This window comes from Agelaius phoeniceus, chromosome 7 (assembly GCF_051311805.1).
Source record: "Agelaius phoeniceus isolate bAgePho1 chromosome 7, bAgePho1.hap1, whole genome shotgun sequence".
NCBI lineage: Eukaryota > Metazoa > Chordata > Aves > Passeriformes > Icteridae > Agelaius > Agelaius phoeniceus.
The window spans coordinates 18,748,707-18,757,501 of record NC_135271.1 but is presented as its reverse complement, the minus strand read 5'-3'; the positions used below and the strand labels follow the sequence as shown (position 1 = coordinate 18,757,501).

The following is an 8,795-nucleotide window of genomic DNA, read 5'->3' as shown; positions in this document are numbered from 1 at the left end:
AATGCTGCAGTAATTGCTCATACTTTAATTTAGATTCACTTACTCCAGAAAGGTCAAATAACTATTTTAACTTCTTCTGTCAGTAAATTGCTTCAAAAATTATAACCTGGGAAATGCATTGGATGAGGCCATGCCCAGAGGAGAGAGAACCATTTTACTTGAAATGTTTTCTAGTTTAGCTGGCTGTCTATGCTAGAATTTTTGTTCTTACAATAAAGTAAAATATAGATTTTTTGAAGTAAAGTTGACATGTTCCACATAATGAGGACATCTGATGGAAATATTATGATTTTATGAGAACAATGGGATTATTTTAAATAGTTGCAAGTTTTCCAAAATTGTACAAAACTGTAAATTCTCTTTGATGTTCTAGTACATTTTAAAGTATACTTACACAAAACAAAGAAAACAAACCAGACTGTTGTGAGAAGGAATCTAATAACTTTTAGAAGTAACAAGAGAAGACATAAACCACATAGAACTGCAGTCTTTACTACCTCAAGAATGAATTTCAAGATTAAAAGTAGTGATTAAGATCCTACAATCTATTTTTAAATATATGCAGGCAATAACCATTTTGTGATTTTGCAGATCAATTAATATGAAGTCAAGCTCTCCCTAGGATTATTCAGAGCTATTAGTCTGTTCTCTAGAGATTTCAGACTATATCTTTTTAAAAGGTAAACTGTACCAAGTACGCATTACTCAAATAATTAAAATAACAACCCAAACCCTGTTTTTCCTCTTAATTTAATTACCTCACCCAGACCTCCATAATTAACAGAGACAAGAACTCATGTCAGTAAAATACAAATGTACTGAAAGACTGAAGTGGTGCTTCTTACTCCTACAGTATACTTTTATTATCTGTCTAAAAATCCCATGAGACGATCACTGGAGAAATAGATATTTTTCACCTGTGTTTAATATTTTTTTTTTCAATTTTTTAGCCCTTTCCTATTGTTTCAAACTTATTTTCATCCAGAAGTGGAAAATTGAGAAGTATTTAGATTTATCTTTTTCTTTAGGAAAGTTTGAAAGCAATACTGGGGGAGGTACTTGGATGCTACAGAGGTTGCCCACTTGCTGTGCCATATTACCTGGTGATGTTTGTTCTCCATTAAGGAAAAAGGGGAAAAAACCTCACCAAAAAACAGTGCAAAGCTTATAGGAAAGACCAGAAGATTTGTGCCTAACCAGTCCTTGTGATGATGGTTTATTTAGTATGAGAGCAATACTTCTTCCCCCTTCCTAGGCTGTTAGAATCAGGAGGCAGACAGGAATTTATGCCAATATTTTTGTTTTCCAAGGTAAGAGGTGGCTCCATTACATAATCCTTTCCTGTGTTTATGTATGGATGTGTACATATAAATGGGAATGTATATTTGTCTGCAGGCTGTGACAGGAATGTAAAGCAGTTTTTTTTAACATGGACAACAGAGACACAATGAGTGTCCCAAGCTGCTCAGTTGAAAATAGTAATATAGATCATTCACTTAATCAGTATTTTATACTTTGGAGGTCATAAACTTAGACTTAGTGATGGGACAGGTATACATAAAGACATGCAAACTATTTTTTGTTTGCCTCATTATACTGCTACGCCTTTCCTCTGTGTTCTTATGTTTTTTCTTTGCTTGTTTTTATTTATTCCTAGTTATACTTCAGTGGCCTACTAAATGTGTTCTTTTCAAGAATATTTATCTTTCCTTGCTGCTTAATTCATCTAAATATTTAGACATTGCTATATTCTCAGTCAGTAGGCACTTGACTAATCTATACAAATTCATCTCATTTATAAATTATTCCTCCTAGCTCACTGCCAGCTTACACGCAACAGAATGCAAAGCAAAAGTGCTTCAAACCTTATAAATCAGCAAACCAAGAACAACAACTCTTCTTATTAAAGTGTAGCAGCTTAAGCCAAAGGGATAGAAAGTTTAATTTTTCATGAAGAATCCTGAGAGAATTTGGCAAAGCAAAACAAGTGACCGTTCCTGCACCAATCAGCCCTTTGAAGTGCTGGAGGTCACTCACTGCTGCTTGTTGGCCACTTTCCATTTCTTCCTGAGACCTCATCAGTACCTTGGACCTGGTGCCCACAAAGAGCAGATGAAGTGCCCAAACCCTTGGGTAGTGGCAAATGTATGGTAGAGAGAGGCACCAAATATCCCTTGGTTCTTTGCATGATATTAGAGAATTGGTGGTACTTTTCTGCCTGAGGGCAACCTGGTAGCTTTCCAATTATTGAGAGCCTTCCAGTTTAAACAACAAAAAAAAATCCCACTGCAACATAAACACAATTACAGAATTGAAAAGCTTTTCAGCATATTTTATTTTCACACTTAGTTTTTTTGATCCCTCAGCAGCAACAGCAAAATATTACTGTGAGACATGTTTGGGCTTTATGAAGAGTTTACTGAAAAGCTTTAACATATACACATGGGTTTTAAGAGTTTGGAGGTTTCTCCTCATTAAACAGACTTCCTGGAGGGGAAAATAGGTAAATAAATAGAAGAAATCCCTGATTTTTGCTTGCAAATATCCACTGCAGGAGAAGATAAATAGCAGTATGATTCCTGCTTTATTATTTAGTGACTATCAAGCTTACTTCTTGCGATTATCCCTTCTTAGTGTATTTGGGCTTGATTTGTCTCAATATCAGTTGAACTGTGCTGTAAGTAAAGACAACTTAGGGCTCTTCTTGATATTTAAGAGCAGTGGAGTAAAATCAATGGCGTGGAAATAATATTGGTGGGCAAAATCCCTGAAATCAACAGGAATACTCCAAAAAGCATTTGTGGCTTTGGCTCAAAACTGTCTCTGTGAGTTTTGGAGGAAATTTGCATGCACATCGATTTGCTCATGCAGATGTCTGCTCTGTATTCAGAATCAACAATTGCACACATCAGCCACTGTTTTCACTTGCAAATAGTTACTGTGCATATGGATTTTATAGGAGCTTTATGGAAACAGGCCCTGTAATAACAGCCAACAGCATCTCCTGTTTCAGTGGTGTTATTCTACCATGATCCTTGCTGCCCCAGTAGCCTGAGAGCTGTCACATTTTATTTGTGAAATTGCAGGTTTGTGTATTATTTAACAGTAATACACATCACAAACAGTGGTTCAGTGATGAACGTGGTGTATGAGCCTAAAAGCCTAATGTCTGCCTGGGTTTAATAATGCTTAAGTTCAGTCATATGAAAAACATAAGATGGAACCTCAGATGTAACCCAGGCTCTCAAGTCAGCCAAACACATTGGGTATCAGCAGCAGGACTTCATGGCCACTGCTGTGAGACAGGGCTCAGCCCATCTAGGGAGTCATAATTCCCTTTAGGAGCAGCCTCTCTTCATCATTAGAGGAGTCAAGGGGCATCAACTCCACCTTTTGTCTGGGGATGAGCCAAACTATATTAATTTCCTCTGATAGGCCTCTTTGTATAAAATGTTTTACTAAGAGCACCAGATATTTCTACAGGAGCCTGGACCTTTCCTCTGCTAGAATGTGGGAAGTAGAAGGGGCTAGACCAAGTAAGGAGGAACAAAAATGAAACTTTACTCTGGTGTGACCTTTTGTTTTCCTTCACTGCAGTTTAGGAAGCTGATTCTTGCGAAAATTATAGTCAGGTTTTTTTGGCATTGCCACTTGGAAGACAAATTTTGCCATGGTGGTAGTGGGAGTCCCACACCACTGGCAGATCATTACAAACACAGGGGAATCCTCCTGAATCAGTCTCCCCTCAGGTCCCCCCAGTCCTCCTGGGAATTTGCTGTTTGTGACAGCCAGCTCAGCTGGGATGCCCTTGCTGCCCCTGACACAGCTGACACAGCTGTGCTGAGGAGGGGAGGAACTGTTTCCATGCAGGTTGGATCTGGTGGCACCAGTGAGCAGGCCTGGCTTGCAGCACGAGGTGGGAGCCAAGCCACAGTGGCACCCCAGTCATTTACAAACACATTGAGCTTGGGTTCAAACCCATAAACATAAAATAAAGCTATGTTTTTTCAGGATCAGCTCACAGCTGCAGGGGCTGACTCTGCCCAAGCAGCAGGCAGCCATCACATTTGTCTTTGTGTGTGCAATGCCTTCTATCCCTGGATCAGAACAAAGAGGGGCTTTATCTCTCATGGACTCCCTCTGCATTTGTCACCCAGGCTGGCAGGAAGCACATGGATAGAGGTGTTCTGCCTTGGTGCAGGCAGACATGTGCTGCTGACAGGACTGGAGACAAAGCTAAGGGCTGCTCTGACTCTTCATCCTCTCTGCACGTGGCACTTAATGACACAACTGTAGGAATTTGGTTTTATTATGTAGAATAGAGGGGGTTATTCAATTTCATAATATTTGGATTGGCTGTCTGTGTTGCCCTGATTTTTTAAGATTTTCTAAGCCTTCTGATGTTTACATTCTTGTAGCAAACTTTCTCACACGCTTTCTGTAAATAACTCATTGTTTTGCATTCCTTCATGGAGGAGGAGAAAGTTGATGGACTGTTGGTTTGTCCAGTGTCATTGCAGAGGTGGCACAGTCACCCTCCAATCCACAGTCACTCTTGGAACACTATAAATGTTGGAGTCAGAAAATAAACTTCCCTTTTTTTCTTCATCTTGAGAACAGCAGTGTGTGCACTTGTGTCCTTTCGTGTCCTACAGCGACATGTCTGTGTCTATTTAACATCCTGGGCAAAGACTGGAAATCCTTTAGTTCATCAGGTCTAGCCTTCAACTGGCAGAAAGGTGGTGGTTGCTCCATGGTGCAGAAGCAGTTGGAGGAGCTGCTTGGTTCCTTTTCCACACATGATGTGGTCTGTCCCAAAAGGAAAAGGCTTTGAGGTTTCCTGCTGTGAGTTCCTTCAATGCATGCAGTTGGCCCCACATGGAAAGCAGCTCAATTCTCCTGTGAAATGGAGGGAGATAAGACAGAGAAGGAGATAACTTCAAACAACATTATAACTGCCACAAGACAGATGCCAGTGCAGCACAGGAGATGCTCCTGAGGGAAAGAAAAGCTCCTGGCTTGCAGATTCTGCCTCCAATCCATAAAGGCTGCAGCACAGCAGCAATGCCCTGATCCCAGTTTGTGCTGGGAATGGGGAGCACAGGGTGTAGCCATGATATTTTCTGAAAAATCCTTTCCTTAGGATTTTTTCTCCTGAGAAGCTGAGAGGCCTCAGGAACAAAATGTAACCAATGGTTATTTGCTGCTGTGGAATGCAGCAGGTGGATCTGTGATTGGTCTCATGTGGTTGTTTCCAATTAATGGCCAATCACAGTCAGCTGGCTCAGACTCTCTGTCCGAGACTGAAGCCTTTGTTATCATTATATTTTTTCTATTCTTAGCCAGCCTTCTGATGAAATCCTTTCCTCTATTCTTTTAGTTTTAATATAATATATATCATAAAATAATAAATCAAGCCTTCTGAAACATGGAGTCAGATCCTTGTCTCTTCCCTCATCCTGGGACCCCTGCAAACACTGTCACAACAGGGCTGGTGGCCACTGTGGCTGAAAGGCCACCTGGTCTGTGCTGCTAATGGAGCAAGTGAGGGCATCGCTGCTGCCTCCATTGTTTTATTGGAATAAAAAGGGTCTCATCCTTACTTTCAGTTTGGAAAATATCTGGCAGCTGTTGGTAGAAAGGTGTTGGGTTTTTCCTTTCAATTATCCCCCTGTAATTTCATGTAAAATTGTAAGATAAAGTAAAAAAAAAGACAAACAAGGAAACTTGATGCAGAAATTGCTGCAAGCATCAAGGGTGCCTGATAAATTAATAGGCATCACTGAGAGTGATCATGCATCCTGACAGAGTGAACAGGTATCCTGGTGGTGTTACTGAGTTTAATAAGTGCTGTGTTAATCTTTGGTCTTTCTTTGGGAAATTTTTATATTTCAGCTTTATTTTTTTTGCTTGCAATAGCAATTAGAAGAAAACCTAAGTGCCAAGATCAGGTAACTGCCTTTAATTCCAAAAACACTCAAACTCAGATGAAATTTCCAGTCAGATTGCACACTCAGTTCAGATAAATAGAGTGTCCCCTTATCAGTGTCTTCTGTCTCTAATATTTTTCATTCCCTAATGCATCAACAATTGAGTGTGAAATACCTATCACAACAGTCTTAGTCTGAAAACACTTTACAGGATATTCTCATATCTTTGAAGTACGTATTGCTAATGGAAGCTCTAAGGGGTAAAATATTTAAAAGAATGGGAAAACTCCTCAGCAGTTCCATTTTGCCATTAATTCAAAATTACCAGTAGTTTGATGGATACAAGGATAAGGATATCCTGGATCTCCAAGATCTAGTCCTATCTAAAACTAAGGATAGCACTGGACTGTTTAGACTGATCTTAACTACATTCTGAACCCTTCCTAATAGAAGTTTGAGCAAACTCACTTTTCCATAGAAAACACTGTGATCATATCAGCAAACACCATGTAGTGGATGGGAAGCCAGCAAAATGAGGCAAAGATCATTTTTTCTCCACATCCTGTACATTATCTGTCCCTTCAGTGGAACTGAACAGAACATTTCGAGCCATGAAAACTGCAAAACAAACCTTGGAAATACTTATTTGTGTTAGTGGTTCCTCTTGATGTAGGAAATCACATTAAGGACTGTCAGAAAGATAATTACCACAAAAAAGAACCTCTGCTGTCTTTCTACATCTGTGTTTTGTTCAGTAGCGTTTGAGTGAGGTTTCTTTCCCTCCCATTGTGAAATCTTTCTATGGTCTGAATAAAAGAAGAAATTAAATTGTAAGAAAGTGTGGAGGTTATGTTGAAAGCTTTGTAATGTGAAAATTTCTATCACAAAACAAGTGTCTCTGATGTGATATAAAAGCTCCAAGCATCTTTATGCCCCTTGCATCTGCATTGTACTTGCAGACATTTACCTTATTTGTCCTTCAAAAGCATCCAAGAATTAAGCTCAAATCCTGCTTTGTTTCTCTCCCTTTTTTTCCCCATTGAACAGTGATATTTTGCAGTGTTTCATATATTCTGAATAGTAGATATCATTCAAGTCCTGAAAATCTAGAAAAACCTTTATTCCTTCCATTCCATATCTTGGATACCTTCATTATCTCTAGATAGACATTTTACACTCAGCATGTTATTAATTGCACTGCCATCTATAGAGGGATAATTTAAAGAGGTTTTCTTCTACTAAGTTTGAGAATATCTATGAGTTTTAAGTATTATTTGCCGGGATTAATTTGAACAGTGCACTGGCTTGCCATATGTGTTCAGTTTGTTTCCAGTATAAAATGCTACTTTTTTTAAGGTGAAATTTTTTGATTGGTTTCATTGTCTCAAATAATAGATGATGACAATATTATAGGAGTGTGTCTATATAATGACATTAAATTGCAAGTCTTTACTTTCTTTTGACTTCATGGAATACTGCAATATCTGTTTCTAATGGAGTAAAAGAAGTAATCTTAAACCATTGTTTTTCTCTTATATTTGCTATTTTTTGTACAACTATAAGCTTTTAAAAAGTCTTTTTTACCACAAATGTAGTAGAAAAATGTTGGAATTGTCTGTGCTTTCGACAGTGATGTTTTCATATAACTGCAGTGTGAGTTGTCAGCCAGTTTTGTCCAAAACCCAGCAAGAGACAGAAATTAGATTCTGTTATGTGAAAAAAAATAATTTTACTTACACCTGTAGTGATTTTTGACAGCTCAAGTTGGTATCTAAATCTTAGACATTTTGGTTCAGTTTTTAAAAATCTTAAAAACACAGGGGCACTCAAGATATAAATTTTATTTCTTAAGCTTTTAGAGATTGTTTTCCTTTGGCTTCCAGTCTGTTTCCAGTTTAGTAAAACTTATGGGTGTGGTGGTGTTTAATATCATGTAATAAGGAAGGAATATAATATAGGAATATAATATAGGAATAGAAATAAAATATCTATTTTTTGGAGTCTTTGCCCTACATATTGTCAGGTGGCCACTCACGACAGCATTCTTGGCTTTTGAAGTTACTAGTTTATCTTAAAAAATTGTAAGAAACAGTAGGTGTTTCTAGGTTTAGGTTAGAAACTGAAATATTCATAAATAAGGCAGAGTATCGTGCAAGAAGTTTAGACAATTTGCCTTGAGCTGGAGACATACTCAGTGTGGCTGAATATATTTGTGTGATGTCAAAGAAAGACTCTGGAAATTCTTTAGGGATAATTTGTATGAGGTGCAGTTTTTGTGTCCAGTCAAGGTCATTGGCTTCCTGGGACTAAAACGTGTGAAAGCATGGAGCAAAAAGGGTACAACCCATGGCCCAAAGAGCTCCAATTTAAATCTCTCCACAGGGATGGGGTGCATTGGCTGTCATGTAACAGGGTGGGAAGGTGAAGCAGTGAAGTGAAGCAAAGCAGTGGCTCAGAAAACCATGTATTTTAATAGCTCTTCTCAACTTGTGAATATCAAAATTACAAAGGTTTCCTCTCAAAGTAAAGCTCTAAAATGTTCATTTGAAGTCTCTCTGCTCTGGCTTTGTCCTCCTTATGGTTTTTGCATAGCACTCAGAGGCAGAAGTAAATTTAGGGTAGGGGATGTAAAAAAAAGATCTGGAGTTCAATACTTATTAAAATATTCATTAATGTGTGAGAAAATCCTCTCTGTTTTGAATTTTCAACTGATGCTAAAATAGAAGTCAGGGCTGTCTCTGTATAAACAGGGAACTAAATGACTTTCAACAGGTGCAATAACAAAAATAAGATTAACTTAATTATGCAAGGAAATGTACTTTGGATTCTACTATCACAAGATGTGCTGCATAAATTCATGTCCCA

General features: G+C 38.2%; 1 long non-coding RNA gene across 4 annotated transcripts in view; it reads right to left on the bottom strand.

Moving 5' to 3' along the window:
- Window positions 1-628: 628 nt before the first annotated feature.
- Window positions 629-8,795, bottom strand: part of LOC143694489 (uncharacterized) — a 69,320-nt gene continuing 61,153 nt past the window's right edge. For all 4 annotated transcript variants that reach the window (XR_013182991.1, XR_013182987.1, XR_013182989.1 and 1 more), the window contains one exon: window positions 629-4,899. This is a non-coding gene — a long non-coding RNA (uncharacterized LOC143694489). The remainder of the gene's footprint in view (window positions 4,900-8,795) is intronic.